Genomic DNA, 15,516 nt, shown 5'->3' on the forward strand with positions numbered 1-15,516 from the left:
TATATAACAGGGTTGAAAAGAGAACTGGATAAATTCATGGAGGTTAAGTCTATTAATGGCTATTAGCCAGGATGGGTAAGGAATGGTGTCCTTAGCCTCTGTTTGTCAGAGGGTGGTGATGGACAGCAGGAGAGAGATCATTACTGTTAGGTTCACTCCCTCTGGGTCACTCCCTCTGGCATTGGCCACTGTCGGTAGACAGGATATTGGGCTGGATGGACCTTTGGTCTGACCCAGTATGGCCATTCTTATGTTCTTATGGGATAGTAGGTGATACTGCAACTCAGGACAGAGGTACATTGGCAGAGCTGTGTGGAGCCCAAGCCTGGAACTGCAAAAGGGTGGGGAGCAGGACTGAGGTGCATTTTTTTTACTGAGTTGACTCCTCTCTCCACTACCCTTGCAGGAGCAGCTGCTTAGCAAGCTTTCAGCTGACAGTGGTTGGCAGGCACTGTGGCTAGTGGGGGAGGAGAGGTGATAGTTGCTTTGCCTGAGCAGTTTCTCAGAGTCATAAATTTCCTTAAATCTGGAGTTGCACTTCCCTATGAAAGTGCCTGGGCCTTGGGGTCAGCTGCAAAACTAAATAGATGAAAAGAGAAATGAAATAACAATGATTTATAAATTAAGGATATGATTTTCACATGTGCCAAGGGGATTTGGACACCCAGTTCCTACGTAGTAAGGGAAGCTGGGTGTTCAGATCCCTTGGGCAGCTTTGAAAGTCTCAATCTATGATAACAATGGGAAGCCAACCTGTTTATATGTTATGCATTCAGACAACCTCACAGCCACCTGGGCCCTCCTCTTCTCCTCCCCCAGTCTTGTGTCACGTCTCCCTACATCTCACCCAGTCCCTCATGTCTTACCTAGATGGCAAGTTCCCAGGGCTGGACTCTGAGCCCAGTTGAAGTGGTGCAAGTGCAGAGTCATTTTAAAGGAAGTAGATGGCATTTACTGTGGGTTGGCAGTGAGATCAGAACCCATCTCAGAAACGCTGTGCACCACCATGGAGGTGAAAAGGGAGGAGGGATAGCTTGGTGATTAAGCTCCTAGTTTAGGATTTAGGAGGATTTGGGTCAGGTGCCTGGTCTGCCACAGACTTCCTGGGGCACCTTGGGCAAGCCATTAGGTGTCCCTATGCCTCAGCTCTCCATCTGTACCATGGGGATAACAGCAGTGTCCTGCAGAGGATAAATGCATTGAAGTGCATGAGCTGCTCTGATGGGGATAAAAGCTAGGGCCTGTGCTATACAGGAGGATCACAGTGGTCCCATCCGGCCTTGGAATCTCTGAATTCCAGGGAGGGGAGGGTCCCTGACCGAGGTGTTGTGCTCCCACACAAGGGAGGTAAATGCTCCTTGGGGGAGCAGGACACATGGGTGACATCAGTGTGTAGTGAGCCCAGGGTGAGGTGGAAGGAAACAGGGCCAATGAGGCCTGAGATCGGGACTCAGTTCCCAGCTCAGCACCTGCGTTCTCCGTGAGCTCGACTAAATCATTTGACATCTCTGGGTCTCAGTTCCCCATCAGTACAATGGGGGGAGAACAATCCTTCCTTTCTCGTCCATCCTCCCTGTGCAGGGAAAAGGCCTGGGTAGAGACCATCGAATTGTGGAAGTCAATGAATGGCTACTCAGGTGATGTCGGAGAGAAGGCTTTGGATTCTTTGACCATGGGATGGTGTTCCAAGAAGGACGAAGGCTAGGCAGAGACGGGCTCCACCTAACAAAGAGAGGGAAGAGCATCTTCACAAGCAGGGTGGCTAACCTAGTGAGGAGGGCTTAAAACTAGGTTCACTGTGGGAAGTAGACCAAAGCCCTGAGGTAAGTAAGGAAATGGGATAATGGGAGGAAGCATGAGCAGGAGAGTGCAAGAGGGGAGGACTCCTGTTTCAGACTGAAAAAACGGGACAATCAGTGAGTTATCTTAAGTGCCTATACACAAATGCAAGAAGCCTGGGAAACAAGCAGGGAGAACTGGAAGTCCTGGCACAGTCAAGGAATTATGATGTGATTGGAATAACAGAGACTTGGTGGGATAACTCACATGACTGGAGTACTGTCATGGATGGATATAAACTGTTCAGGAAGGACAGGCAGGGCAGAAAAGGTGGGGGAGTTACATTGTATGTAAGAGAGCAGTATGACTGCTCAGAGCTCCGGTATGAAACTGCAGAAAAACCTAAGAGTCTCTGGATTAAGTTTAGAAGTGTGAGTAACAAGGGAGATGTCGTGGTGGGAGTCTGCTATAGACCACCAGACCAGGGGATGAGGTGGACGAGGCTTTCTTCCGGCAACTAGCAGAAGTTACTAGATCGCAGGCCCTGGTTCTCAAGGGAGACTTCAATCACCCTGATATCTGCCGGGAGAGCAATACAGCAGTGCACAGACAATCCAGGAAGTTTTTGGAAAGTGTAGGGGACAATTTCCTGGTGCAAATGCTGGAGGAACCAACTAGGGGCAGAGCTCATCCTAGACCTGCTATTCACAAACCGAGAAGAATTAGTAGGGGAAGCGAAAGTGGATGGGAACTTGGGAGGCAGTGACCATGAGATGGTCGAGTTCAGGATCCTGACTCAAGGAAGAAAGGAGAGCAGCAGAATACGGACCCTGGACTTCAGAAAAGCAGACTTTGACTCCCTCAGGGAACCGATGGGCAGGATCCCCTGGGAGAATAACATGAGGAGGAAAAGAGTCCAGGAGAGCTGGCTGTATTTTAAAGAATCCTTATTGAGGTTGCAGGAAAAAAACATCCTGATGTGTAGAAAGAATAGTAAATATGTCAGGTGACCAGCTTGGCTTAAGAGTGAAATCCTTGCTGATCTTAAACACAAAAAAGAAGCTTACAAGAAGTGGAAGCTTGGACAAATGACCAGGGAGGAGTATAAAAATATTGCTCAGGCATCAGGAGTGAAATCAGGAAGGCCAAATCACACTTGGAGTTGCAGCTAGCAAGAGATGTTAAGAGTAACAAGAACGGTTTCTTCAGGTATGTTAGCAACAAGAAGAAAGTCAAGGAAAGTGTGGGCCCCTTACTGAATGAGGGAGGCAACCTAGTGACAGATGATGTGGAAAAAGCTCATGTACTCAATGCTTTTTTTTGCCTCTGTCTTCACAAACAGGGTCAGGTCCCAGACTGCTGCACTGGGCAGCACAGTATGGGGAGGAGGTGACCACCCCTCTGTGGAGAAAGAAGTGGTTCAGGACCATTTAGAAAAGCTGGACGAGCACAAGTCCATGGGGCTGGATGCGCTGCATCCGAGGGTGCTAAAAGTGTTGGTGGATGTGATTGCACTGCCATTGGCCATTATCTTTGAAAACTCATGGCGATTGGGGGAGGTCCCGGATGACTGGAAAAAGGCTAATGTAGTGCCCATCTTTAAAAAAGGGAAGGAGGCGGATCCGGGGAACTACAGCCAATCAGCCTCACCTCAGTCCCTGGAAAAATCATGGAGCAGGTCCTCAAGGAATCAATTCTGAGGCACTTATAGGAGAGGAAAGTGATCAGGAACAGTCAGCATGGATTCACCAAGGGCAAGTCATGCCTGACTAACCTAATTGCCTTCTGTGAGGAGATAACTGGGTCTGTGGATGAGGGGAAAGCAGTGGATGTGTTATTCCTTGAGTTTAGCAAAATTTTTGATATGGTCTCCCACAGTATTCTTACCAGCAAGTTAAAGAAGTATGGGCTGGATGAATGGACTATAAGGTGGATAGAACGCTGGCTAGATCATCAGGCTCAATGGATAGTGATCAATGGCTCCATGTCTAGTTGGCAGCCAATTTCAAGCAGAGTGCCCCAAGGGTCGGTCCTGGGTCCGGTTTTGTTCAATATCTTCATTAATGATCTAGAGGATGGCGTGGACTGCACTCTCAGCAAGTTTGCAGATGACACTAAACTTGGAGGAGTGGTAGATATGCTGGAGGGTAGGGATAGGATACAGAGGGACCTAGACAAATTAGGGGATTGGGCCAAAAGAAATCTGATGAGGTTCAACAAGGACAAGTGCAGACTCCTGCACTTAGGATGGAAGAATCCCATGCACTGTTACAGACTAGGGACCGAATGGCTAGGAAGCAGTTCTGCAGAAAAGGACCTAGGGGTTACAGTAGATGAGAAGCTGGATATGAGTCAACAGTGTGCCCTTGTTGCGAAGAAGACTAATGGCATTTTGGGCTGCATAAGTAGGAGCATTGCCAGCAGATTGAGGGATATGATCATTCCCCTCTATTTGACATTGGTGAGGCCTCATAGAATCATAGATTATTAGGGTTGGAAGGGACCTCAGGAGATCATGTAGTCCAACCTCCTGCTCAAAGCAGGACCAATCCCCAAATGGCCCTCTCAAGGATTGAACTCACAGCCCTAGGTTTAGCAGGCCAATGCTCAAACCACTGAGCTATCCCTCCCCACCATGTCCTCCTAATGCCATGTATCTAGTCAGAAAATTACATCTGTCCCAGTCTCCCAGGCAGGAACTCAGGAAGGAGAAGAGTTTAGAGGGTGCCGCTTCCAAGAACTCCTGCATAAAGCTGGAGAAGGGAATGGAGCAGAGGTTCCCCTCCCTAAACTCTTAGACATAGCAAGAGAAGGCAGCAAGAATGTTCAGGCTTCTCCTTTCTCCCTTGGGCTAGCACATCTGGAGTACTGTGTCCAGTTTTGGGCCCCACACTACAAGAAGGATGTGAAAAAATTGGAAAGAGTCCAGCGGAGGGCAACAAAAATGATTAGGGGGCTGGAGCACATGACTTATGAGGAGAGGCTGAGGGAACTGGGATTGTTTAGTCTGCAGAAGAGTAGAATGAGGGGGGATTGATAGCTGCTTTCAACTACCGGAAAGGGGGTTCCAAAGAGGATGGATCTAGACTGTTCTCAGTGGTACCAGATGACAAAACAGGGAGTAATGGTCTCATGGTGCAGTGGGGGAGGTTTAGGTTGGATATTAAGAGAAACTTTTTCACTAGGAGGGTGGTGAAGCACTGGAATGGGTTACCTAGGGACGTGGTGGAATCTCCTTCCTTAGAGGTTTTTAAGGTCAGGCTCGACAAAGCCCTGGATGGGATGATTTAGTTGGGGATTGATCCTGCTTTGAGCAGGGGGTTGGACTAGATGACCTCCTGAGGTCCCTTCCAACCCTAATATTCTATGATTCTATCATTCTCCCCCCCCCACCTTTGGTTCTCTTATCTTGTAGCCTGGCAGCTCTTTGAGGCAGGGACTGTCTCTTACTCTGTGTTTGTAGAGCGCCCAGCCCAGGCTTTTCCCTGGGGGAGAAGAGAAGCAGACATGACAAATGCACTTGTGGAAGGTGCTCAGACACTGTGGTGAGGAGGGTAAGAGAAGAACCTGCATAGACTAGAATAGGCTGCTGATCTCCTCAGGGGCCTTTGGGTGCTACTGTAATGCTGGGATGGCTTTAAGAGCTGGGAATGGGACTGAGCCTTCCAGCTCCATGGGTTGGGGCATTTAAAAACACAGTGGATAAGCCAAGGAGTGTCCTGCAGTGGCCAAGGGAAGGGGATGGATGAAACGGTCTTTTCCATTTTGGACGTCTACAGTCCAAGGTTGGTTGATGAGAAAAGGGCAAGGTCTTTTCGTGGCTCTGCTGCCGATCAAATGAAGCTGCCTGGCTCAGCTACCCAAAGAAATGAGGACTGTCATAAGACAAAGGGATGCAGCACAAGAACAGAGAAAGGCAGAAGCCCAAAGAGTTTGCCGAGCAGGACTCCAGAGCTCACATCAGTGCTGCTAGCTCAAGGTTGAGGATTGGGGACTCTATTTCAGCGCAGATATTTCCCAGTAGGGTCTAGGTGTCCCCCCAGATCCCAACCCCTGTTAGGGGTCTCCATGTTCCTAGAAGTCTGTGGGGTGGGGAAGATCTGCTATGGATGAACCAAAGCCGCTCAATCTGGAGACTCCACCAGTGGGGTAATGTGGCTGGATATAGGTGCTTGGTTCCATCAGGAAATGTTTGGATGGAGGGCTCAGGGCATTATTAATGGGATCTGATGCCCTTCCCTTATTCACCAGCCATTGCAGCCAATGCAAACCCTCTCCCACACACACACATAGCTCGGCTGGTCACTGAATCAGGTCCTTGGTCTGACTCCAGCCCTGGCCAGCCGGGACTGACCAGCAGTTTCGTGATCAAATGTGCACAGAGTGGCTGGTCCCAGAGCAGCCTGCTTTACACCCCCACCCCCACCCCGCCCAGGAGGTTCCCTCATTGGCAGAGAAACCAAGGGATGCCTGGGCCTGAACTCGCCTCTCACACTGTGGGAGGGGCCTTCCAGGGCCAGACTCAGGGAGGCTGCGCTGTCCAGGACGTGCTCCATGTGTACAGAGATGCCTTTGCTTCCAGGGTCTTCTCACCTGCAACTCATTTCCCCTGAGTATTGGAGTGAAACCGCCAAATTCCACCCCCACTCGCCTTGTGCCACCCAGACTGCAGCCCCTGTGCATATCAGAGGGGAGGCGAGTGGTGTTCAGGGGGAAGTCAGCTCCCGCTCCACGCTAGCCTCCTTCAGGAAAGGCAGGGGGGGGTCCAGGGCCTGGCCCTTAGCAGACCTGGGTTCTATTCACAGCCCTGCTACTGCCCTGTTGTGTGCCCATGAGCAAGTCCCCTTTGTCTCTTGCCCACCTTGTCGGTCTAAATTGTGAGCTCTTCAGGGCAAGGCCTGCTAGCTACTCTGGGTATGTGAAGCACCTGGGCCTTGGGGTTGGCTGAGACCCCTAGGTGCTTGTCCTGTTTCAGTCTCCTTCATCCCACCGGTAGGTTTCCAGACTGAGTTTTTGTCTTTGCTCTGGTTTTGGTTCATTGACAGGGGCTCCTCCCTGTTATTTCAGCACAGCTCTGTGTGTGTGGGTGGCATTTCTCTGTCTCCTGGGTGGGAGGCAAAGCACGGAGCAAAATTTAAGATCAGCAGCATTTTTAAGTGCGTATTTTTGGCAGGGAGGTTGGATTTCCTCCCCTCCTTCCCAGCTCTCACTGGTAGAGATTGGCAGAGGGCCCATGGGAAGCCTTCCCTCGGCAGAGTGCCCTGTACGATGTGGAGGCTCAGCTCCCCACACACAGGTGGAGGGAGGGCTCCGCTCCGGGGTGCCTGGGAATATGCTTGCATGTAAGAAGGGAGTAACCTGAGGAGAAGGGGCATTGGGGCTGGGACCAGAGGGAGCCCTCAGGCAGGAGCCACTCTTCTAAGAGGCACTAGAAGGAGCTCAGTGCAGCACTCTGGTCTGTCCTGGGGTAAGAGCTGGTTTTTGTTCCTGAATCTCCGGGACTACTCGGCCTTCCTGCAGTTCAATCCATGTGCCCTGGGGAAGGAAGACTAATGTGTGCCACGCTGCCCTCTACTGGGTACAATCAGAACTGATCTGACGTGTGTCACAGGACTTTTAGTGCTAACAGCTGAGGGAGATTCTCCAACACTCAGAGTGGGAATTCTTGGAGCAAGGAAGAGCCATGTTCTTTCCCTGTTGCTACCATGGGGTTTGGAACGGCACAGCACAGCACCACCCCAGCTAGCCAGGGATTTGCTATGATAGTCACCCACCATTCATAACATGTTGCCGGGACTCTACCATGGATTCAGGGCAGGGCCAAGCAGGCTCACAAGATAAGTGCAGAGTGATGTTGAGTTGTGTTCCCAGCCATATCTCTTTCCAACCCAGAAAGCGAGTGGCGGTAACAAGACCCTGGGCTTCAGCAGCACCTTCTATCAGAGGATCTAACACTGCTTTACAAACAGCCAGTGTTTACACGCCTAATTGCACTGATGGAACACCTGGGTCTCAGGAACTTGACAAATACTCTGTAATTAGCCCTCCCATCCCTCCAGGATATTAACAGGTTTCAGAGTAGCAGCCGTGTTAGTCTGTATCCGCAAGAAGTGAGCTTTAGCTCACGAAAGCTCATGCTGAAATAAATTTGTTAGTCTCTAAGGTGCCACAAGTACTCCTGTTTTATTTCCAGGATATTAGTATCACTGCTTTTAGAGAGGAGGGGATTGAGGCCCCCAGGCATGCCGTGACTCACCGAGGTGACACTGTGAATCAGTGGAAGAAGCAGGACAAGGACCCAGGTGTCCTGGTGCTCAGTCCCTTTCTCTAACCCCGGCACCTTGCTGCTGCCTATAGGGCACTATTCACCATGGGTCCTATCCAGCATAATTGTAACTGCACTATTACCAGCTACCACATCAGCCTCATGGCCATACCTTCTCCTGCCATCTACACCCCAGGGAAGTCTCCCTGCCCACCCCACACACACATCTCCTGGGAACCCCCTGCCATAGCCCCCTCCCCTGGGGCCAAGCTCTGGTTAGATCCAAGGAATGAAAGCAGCACTGTACACCCTACACACCAATGTAATAATCTTTGCACAAAATGTGCCTTGTGAGGTCTCATTTGGTAACTAACAACTTGCTGGTCAACAGTATCATGGTGAAATGTGTGTAGCAACATTACATGCAAAGCTATGAAATCCCCCTCTGTGATGTTATGAGCACTTTAAAACCAGACAGCTCTGCCTAAACAAACGTTGTTAAACGGGTCTCTCTTAATCACAGGAATGTGTGTTTACCTCTATTTACATGTACGTAATAAACAGCGTCCTCAGCCAGCAGGGCCGGCTCCAGGGGTTTTGCCGCCCCAAGCAGCCAAAAAAAGAAAAAAAAGGAAATCCAACCTCCCTGCCAAAAATACGCACTTAAAAATGCTGCTGATCTTAAATTTTGCTCCAATGCAGCGGGAGGTCCTTCGCTCCAAGCAGGAGTGAGGGACCCTCCGCCGAATTGCCGCCGAATAGCTGAAAGTGCCGCCCCACTCCGGAGTGGCCGCCCCAAGCACCTGCTTGATAAGCTGGTGCCTGGAGCTGGCCCTGTCAGCCAGTGGGGAGGAGATGGCAGGAGACAACGTAAATTTGCATTTCAGCAAACATGGGTGGGAAGAAAGAGCATGGAGCCTCCTTCACCACCAGACTCCATGTTGCCTTCCTCACTGCTTGGATACCAAGGGGTAACTTTCTGAAGAATCCACATGAAAGGTGCACTGGACTATAAAAGAAAGGGGCAGAACCCCAAGTTCTCTCTCTCTTTCACTTAAGAAGACAAAGATGCAGCACGTTTGGGCTTTGGGGAGAGATTCTGACCAAGGGAAGGGTCAGTCACCATCTGGCTGGAAGAGAGGGGTGAGAAAGGCCATCCTGAACTAAAGCCTTGAACTAAAACTTTCTAGATTAAGTTGTAGACACATGTTTTCACTTTCATTTGGTTGTAACCATTTCTGACTATCTCCCATACTTGAATTCACTTATAATCCAATCTTCTTTTGTTAATACACTTCTTTTATATTTAATCTAAACCAATCCAGTACTGTGTTTAAACGGAACTGCTTGGTAACTCCAGTTAGAGTAGCAGCCTGTTGAATATTGACTCTTGACGGGGGCAACAGACCTTTAATATCTAGACTGTTCAGGAGAGAGTTGGACAGTGCAGAACACATGTTTTTGGGAGAATCCAGGACTGGGGGAATGTTGGAGTGACCCTGTGAACAGTAACCAAGGCTGATGGAAGCCAGAGAGTGGCTCATCCGTTGCTGACAGGCTGCTGGGGTCAGAGTTGCTGGACCAGAGCTGTGACTATACACAGACACTCAGGTTGTGACCTGCCAGCTGTTTGGCTGTTAGTGAGAGGCACAGGTTGAGAGCTACAACAGCAAAGCATTGTGAGGCACCCAAGGCTGCAGAGTAGGTGGTGACACAACCCTCCACTGGTCTGCATTGCGCCCCTGAATGTGGCAGACCCACAGATTGATAGGTGTAATACACAGAACCCAATAGCAGGTGAACTGAAAAAAAACCCAATTTCCCCCTTCACAGATAAACACATTGAAAACAATGTGATATAAACACTGCATAGGATGGACTGGAGGTGGGTGAGCTACAGACTCAAAAGGTTCCCACTGGAGGGGCGTGTCTTCTTTCTTGTCAATCTGTCACTCATGACTAGCCCCACCCCTTGATATCAAACAGTAGGAACTGCTTGGAATATGTTTGCTGAAACAATTTCCCTTCCCTTTCCCCCTCAAAAAACCCAAAAAACCAGCTCTATCTGAAATTAACACATTTTCCTGGGCACATTTTTATTTTGCTCAACATTTTTCCATAAAAATGTTTTTTCTGTATTCCCCCTCTCCCTTTCCCCTCTTTTCTAGTGGGGTGGGGAGGAGAGAAAGAGAAAAAACAGAAACATTTTCAAAACTTGTTTCATTTCATTTAGACAAAAAACAAAAAAAGGACAAAAATCAAAGGAAATTTTTGAACAAAGTGGACTTTTTTGTTTCTTTCAAAAATTTTCACAGAAAATTCTTATTTTGCAATTGGCCCCAATGAACAGAGCAATTGCGTATGTTGTTTCATTGCAGTGTATTTCTCTGTCTATTGATTTCTCTGTCAATATCTAGTTAGTTCTACTGTCCAACATAAGAGGCAGGATCTATCCTTGATTATTCTACTGATATCACTACTTGTGCATGTTGCTCCTAGCCACAAAGCAGCTCTCATAGAGAAACTGTTCTCACACCTGCAGATTTAACCGAGGCTCTTGCCTGGCTTTTAGCCCTAACCCCATCTATCGACCATACACACACATAACCCTTTTACCTGGGATTTAACCCAGAATTGCTTACCTGGCTGGCTGTATAGGTTAGACCCTGGGTTTCACTTTAACACAGGCTCTCACCCCCTTACTTTTCAGGGTGGATGCAGGCTGAGAAACCCCGTAGAGTTGACTACACTGCAGCTCGGACAGACATGCACTATCTCTGCTCGAACTAGCATGCTAAAAATAGCTGTGGGGATATTGTGGCATGGATGATGGCACAGGCTAGCCACCCGAGTTCAAGCCCCTTGACTCCCGGGGCCTAAACTTGGGTGGTTTGCTCCCAGCGGCAGTGTACATGTAAGCAGGTGACTTTCCTTTCAGTTCTCCCTCAACAAGAATGTATGACACCCTCATGCCAGTCGTGGCCATGAGACCCCTCCCCCCCAGCCACTAGGCACTCCACTGCTGGCAGCATGGCTCTACAGCACAGGGATAACCTGGGCCTGGATCTATATAGCCTCATAACGGTTACGGTGTACACCAGTGCTTAATATTTGCCAGGCAAGTTCAGAGCCCCGGCCCCTGTGGGCTTGGCGCATCAGTTATGAAAGTAAAAAAAATTGCTTGAGCCCCGCCATCTCTTTCATTACAAATTAAACACTGGTCAGACCTTATATTTCATTGTAAAAACCTACACTGCTGACAGACACCAGCTTCCTTTGGGCCCTGGGGGGTTGTCATAAACAGATAGTTAAGGGTTAAAGTCTGTTTTACCTGTAAAGGGTTAACATGCAGTACCTGGTGACCACCTGACCAAAGGACCAATCAGAGACGAGATTATTTCAAATCTCTGTGGAGGGAAGCCTTTGTCTGTGTTCTTTGTGTGAGTTCTCTTTTTGAATCTAACAGAGACAGTCATGTCTCCAAGTTCTTCTGGAGTAGTTTCTACTAATTAATAGTGAGTATTAATTAGAAAGGCGAATTAGTCTTATGATTTGATTTCTATATTTGCAATTGTGTGTTTGCTAAAGGAAATGCTTTATTCCTGTTTGCTGATATTGCTTTTTACTGAGAAAGGGGGAGGGGGGATTCTCTCCAGAGATTGATAAGGTTATTCCCTATGAGTGTCCAGCTTGGGCTCATAGAGATTCTGTATTTTCTTTTTAGTCTTTAATAAATTCTTTTCTTTTCTATTAAGGACTTGTTGGTCTTTCCTTGGGTGGATTCTCAGGGAAAGAGAAGGGGGAGGTATCCCTCTGTAGTTAGATCCCGTGTCTCTCCTAGGAAAAGGGAGGGGGGAGGAAGCAGGGGGAATGGTTTGTTTCTCCTGGGTGTAAGAACTCCATGGATTTGGGGCTCTTGGAATCCCCTAGGATTTTGGGGAAGGACTGTGTCTCAATCCACATTTAATGATTGAGTGGTGGCAGCTTACTAGATCTAAACTAAGATTTTAGTTTAGAGGGAAGCCAAGTCAGGTCCCCACATTGGAGCCCAACAGTTCCAAGTGGGGGTGAGACCTATGACAGGGGTGCTCAACCCCCCGCCCCGCCTCATTCCCCCTAGCCCCCACCCTGCCTCTTCCTGCCCCTGCTCCACCCCCACCCCTTCTCCCACGCCCCCACCCCCACCTCACCTCTTCCTGCCCCCGCTCCACCACTGCCCCATCTCTTCCTGCCCAGTTCCGTCCCCTCCCCTGTGTGCGCCCCATCCCTGCTCCTCCCTTTCCCCCCCCCACCTCCTGCACACTGCAGAACAGCTGATCATGGCAGGTGGGAGGTGCAGGGGAGAGGGGTTAATTGGCGGGGCTGCTGGCGGATGGTAGGTGCTGGTGGGGAGGGGAGCTGGCTTCCAGTGGATGCTAAGCATCCACTAAATTTTTTCCATGGGTGCTCCAGCCATGGAGTGGGCACCTATGACACTGACACACCTTGGGCTGCATACATGAACAAAAAGGCCAGAAACTGCCTAGACTGGCTTTTCCATGGGTAAATGTGCAACCTTAAAGTTACATTAATGTAATTTATTACCTTTTTATCTCTCTGCATATGCTCATTAGATAGAGCTGCCTACACATGATGTTGCCTTGGGGTGGGCCATCTGCAGGGACTGAACTCAAGGCCGCTGGATCTAGAACAAGCCTCTACTGCTTCAGCCAAGGATCAAGTCTTTTGATGTGGTAACAGATTCATAAACTTGTTACCTGGTCCAGACACTACAGGGGATGAAGACTCAATGGGATAATGTGGGACAGATGGATGAACACATGCACACACTCTCTCAAGTTTGTTATGTGTCTCAATAATGAGGATGTTAAAGAATGCCCAAAGACTTCTAATACAGGGGTCTTTGTCAAGTTCAAGACTTTTACTGCAGACCTAAGGAGAGACTCACTTGCCAGATACAAATGGCTTGGCCTTTACCTCCCAATAGCCTAGAAAGAGCTCATGTCCAGCCACTCGTGCAAACGTGTTGTGTTATCTGACATACCTCATTATACAGCACACACAGAAATTACATAGAGCCATCTGCAGGTCAATTACACCAGTTGCCCTGGCTTTAATTAACCACTGCTGATGAATGGATCGGAGACTCCAGCAGAGTGCAAATGGGTTTGGAAGAAAGAGGTGAAGAACTGGATTTTGGAGCCCACTTTAACTGGATTCTGAGAGTAGCCACCACTGCAGTGCAGGCTGGATCTTTGAAAGATACCCAACTCTCTGACAATGCCCCTCACTCCAGCCCTGCAGCCCCCTCCCTGCTCTTCCAATCCTTCCCCCTCCCCCTTGAGCTCTGACAAGACATTGTAAGCTTGTCCTGAAGAACAGTCCTGGGTCCACTAACCACCTCTGCCAATGCTCCCGAGGCTTGCCTGATAGCACCCGTACAGGCCTGACATCCCACACAGCTCTCCTGATAAACTGCAGCCTTGATGGCTGGCACTTCCTGCCATTCTAGTCCTAGCGCCAGATTGCCCACTCCAGATTGTTCCCCTGGGGGTCTGGTTGGCTCCCCCCTCTCCAACTCCATGCTTCCCCTTGCTACTCTGCCTTGGCTTTCCCTGCCAGCAGGTCCCGCCCCATACACCATTCAGCTTCAAGCTCTGTTGCCTTCTGAAGAAGGCCCCTCTGGTTGCCATTATTACAGTGCCCTTAGCACACCAAAACCCACACTTAGCCTTACCCAGCCTTAGACCCGGAGGGCTCTCCATGGGGCCAACATCCCCAGGGGATGCTGGCCCCACTTGTGCATGGGCTCATTGAAACCCTAGCCTTGAGGAGAGATTGCTATCCATGCTACATTCCACCCCACTTGCTAGACCTGGCATAACTCATTTCATGTGTGACCTGTGCTAGGTCTCTTGCCCCCACCACGGCTCTCCAAATTCCTTAGTCAGGCTCTCCCTGTCATAGAATCATAGAAGATTAGGGTTGGAAGAGACCTCAGGAGGTCATCTAGTCCAATCCCCTGTTCAAAGCAGGACCACCACCAACTAAGTCATCCCAGCCAGGGCTTTGTCAAGCCAGTCCTGAAAAACCACTAAGGATGGAGATTCCAACCCCCCCCCCCCAGGTAACCCATTCTAGTGCTTCACCACCCTCCTAGTGAAATAGTGTTTCCTAATATCCAACCTAGACCTCCACCAGTGCAACTTGAGACCATTGCTCCTTGTTCCGTCATCTGCCACCACAGAGAACAGCCTAGCTCCATCAGTGCTTCTATATCCTGTGAATTTTCCTAAAATCTGGGAATTTTTGAGTAAAATGTTTCAACTTTGGAAATTGAGAATTTTCATTCAAAACCTAAATAATCCTGGGGAAATTTCATAAAAAGTAAAAGACTTTCCAAATCTCAAAAATCCTGGGAAGTTTTCATAAAAAGTAAAATATTTACGCTTCTTTTAAATTTCCCTCAAAATGCGTTCTTCCATTGGTGAATATTTGTCACGTGATTTTCATAATTGGGTTGTGCCGTTCTCCTATTGGTGGTGCTTCAACTTACTATATCATGATGGCACAAGGGAAGTGACAAGTGCGCACATGCACTCACAACAAACCAACCTCAGCTACAGCTGGCTGGTGGGTAACGAGGAGATGGTTATCAAATTTATCTTCTAGGTAAGGTTTCTTCCAATAATTAAATATATTGCAATATTTACTGATTATGATTAGTTTCTTGATCTGTCATTAAATCTCTAAAATTTTGTCTTTTGTGCTTGCACTTGCACAGAGAATGTGGACCAGAGCATTCGGCTGTTCATAAATTTGTAACAGCACCTTCCTCCAGGCAAATATTAAATATCTTCGCCTACTGTGTTAGGTAATACTATATAATATGTTCCCTTCTTTGATTTAAATATAAATTGAAATATACCTTATACTAATTATTGCATTCCATTATTTCAGAGATCTCTTTCCATTTTTTATCTAACGTAAAAAATGAATAAAGAGACCGGTAAGGCTGGTGAGAAGAGGAAGAGGACTGCAGGAGTAGACAAAGATCCGTCCACGTCGAAACAAAAACAACGGGAGAGCATTCCTGCCAGAGTAAAACCCAGAGATTATAATAATAAGGAGAATTATATAAAAGAGTGTTACTTGTTCTGTTTGCTTTTGTATCTTATTTTATAATCATATGTTTACATTTTATTTTTTCAAAGTAACTTTGATGTACAGTATACTGCAGGACACATGCTGTACTTATTAATACTTTTGTATTAATACTTTTGTATTGTAATACTTTAGTGAAATTTATGTAAAATACACTGTTTTCTATAATTTCAATCCTACTCCTCATGTGTTAAATATTTTATTTACTGTATAAGTAACAAATTGAAAATTGAAAAACATGTCTATACGTATAAAAATTATAATAAATGTGAAATATCTTGAACAAAAAAGAATAATTTGGATATTAT

General features: G+C 48.0%; 1 protein-coding gene and 1 long non-coding RNA gene across 4 annotated transcripts in view; one reads left to right on the top strand and one right to left on the bottom strand.

Annotated features, from left to right (window-relative positions):
• The window catches only part of LOC120373946, a 28,963-nt gene extending 13,684 nt beyond the window's left edge, over positions 1-15,279 (top strand). The window contains exons 2-4 of the long non-coding RNA XR_005585821.1: positions 12,658-12,777; positions 14,829-14,918; positions 15,005-15,279. This is a non-coding gene — a long non-coding RNA (uncharacterized LOC120373946). The remainder of the gene's footprint in view (positions 1-12,657; positions 12,778-14,828; positions 14,919-15,004) is intronic.
• Positions 1-15,516, bottom strand: part of INSYN1 (inhibitory synaptic factor 1) — a 105,079-nt gene that overhangs the window by 15,060 nt on the left and 74,503 nt on the right. The window lies entirely within an intron of this gene.

Source organism: Mauremys reevesii, linkage group 10 (genome assembly GCF_016161935.1).
Source record: "Mauremys reevesii isolate NIE-2019 linkage group 10, ASM1616193v1, whole genome shotgun sequence".
NCBI classification, from domain to species: Eukaryota; Metazoa; Chordata; order Testudines; family Geoemydidae; genus Mauremys; species Mauremys reevesii.